This window comes from Frankliniella occidentalis, unplaced genomic scaffold (assembly GCF_000697945.3).
Source record: "Frankliniella occidentalis isolate FOCC.00 unplaced genomic scaffold, Focc_3.1 Scaffold113, whole genome shotgun sequence".
In the NCBI taxonomy this organism is placed as follows: domain Eukaryota; kingdom Metazoa; phylum Arthropoda; class Insecta; order Thysanoptera; family Thripidae; genus Frankliniella; species Frankliniella occidentalis.
The window spans coordinates 498986-500532 of NW_026267241.1; the positions used below are offsets into that span (position 1 = coordinate 498986).

Below are 1547 nucleotides of genomic sequence, written 5' to 3' on the forward strand. Positions count from 1 at the left end.
GTCAAAAATCTATACGGAATGGAAATGAAATCAGCTGAAATTAATTTTTTGCTAAGGAATAAACTCGTCCTTTAACTTAAATTGTAGGCAGACCAACCAACGGCCGTACTTTCCCTCACTCTTTCTCTCCCTCTCGCCTGTATCCTATGCTGCTCGTGCTTCGCTGGTCTCACTACATCGCCTTCGACATCACCCCTTATGATATGTCATGGTATCATCGAAAAAGTATGTCGACATGTCCACTAATCCGTCCCTTATCTGCCGTTTATTACACGAAATTACCAACTTCCGCCCATCCAAGGGCCCGTACCCCCTGACAAATAGGCAACATCTTGCTTGTAGTGCATGCGTGTACTGCGGGGTGGCCTACCCTGAGGCTCGCAGGCGCCGAGCTCTTGTAATTTGCCGAATGATCAAATAATTCTGACAGCCGGATATGGGCTAAGCTTTTCCGTAGCGGGGTGGCGGCTGTCGGGCCGGTGAGGGGAAAGGGGGGAGGGGGGGCTGACATTGCGACTGCGGTGGCGGTCTGTTGTTGCTTCGGCTGTCACCCTCGATAACCACTACCACAACTAACTCCTCCACGCCGGGGCGCCGCCGGCGGCGCGCCGCCCCCCGCGCGGCCGCGCGAGTCAAGAAGTCGTGAGTTTGCCGCGGCCTCACGACGGCGCGCGTCGGGACGCGACACCTTATGATGCTCGTAAAGAGTGGCAGCCGTGGCGGTGGGTATCCAAGAGGCTCGCCGCAGCCACATCAAGAACCCCCTTCCCCCAAGCATTCCTATGGACGCCGGTAAACAAACAATGCGACGGCACGGCGTCGGCCACGGACAAGATGACCTCCTCTAGGAGGCTGCCGCCGCCGCCGTCCCCGGCCCCGCCGTGTGCCCCGTGCAGCTTCTCCGCACAATTCGGCTGCTGCCGCAGATGCAAAAGTAAAAGGTATGGGGGCTGCGCGCGGTAGACGGACCGCCGTCTGCATTTCCTCATTTGTACGTGCGGCGTTCCCCGACGTCGCGCGGGGAAGGGGCGGGTACGCCGCCGGCTGGGGTTGGGGAGAGCTACTTCATCCCTCGCCCCTCCCCCTCCTGCCCCCTCTCTCACTCTCTCGTATTCCTTTACTCCCTCACGAGATAGAGTAAGGCACACACCCTCGAGTCGGTTGGAGAGGTATACTTAAAAGTGGTTGAAGGAGGATTCATCGTAGCAGGACTCTTCATGGGTTAGAGTTTTAGTGTCTTTGCACCACAAACACAAACGCTTTCCTGAAGCACGTACGTTAAACAAACAAAACGTATTAGGGGTTAGAGAGAAGGCGTCCAAAATCCAAGCAGCTCAGGTAACTGATTTCTACGTTTGCTTGGCCATTGGAGACAGTGGGCGCCAGCGGAGGACGTCAAGGGGCGGGGCGGGGCGGGCATGCGGGCCACGGGGGAGAGCAAACGAGCGAGGTGACACCTTTTATTTCGAGCGAGAAGAGACGGCGCATGCCACGAGCGCACCGCGACGGAGGTGAGCATGTACATGGCCTCGGGCGCGAGGCCGAAC

General features: G+C 57.7%; 1 protein-coding gene across 2 annotated transcripts in view; it reads right to left on the bottom strand.

Moving 5' to 3' along the window:
* The window catches only part of LOC113217856 (T-box transcription factor TBX1), a 14499-nt gene that overhangs the window by 8555 nt on the left and 4397 nt on the right, over positions 1–1547 (bottom strand). The gene's annotated exons all lie outside the window — the stretch shown is intronic.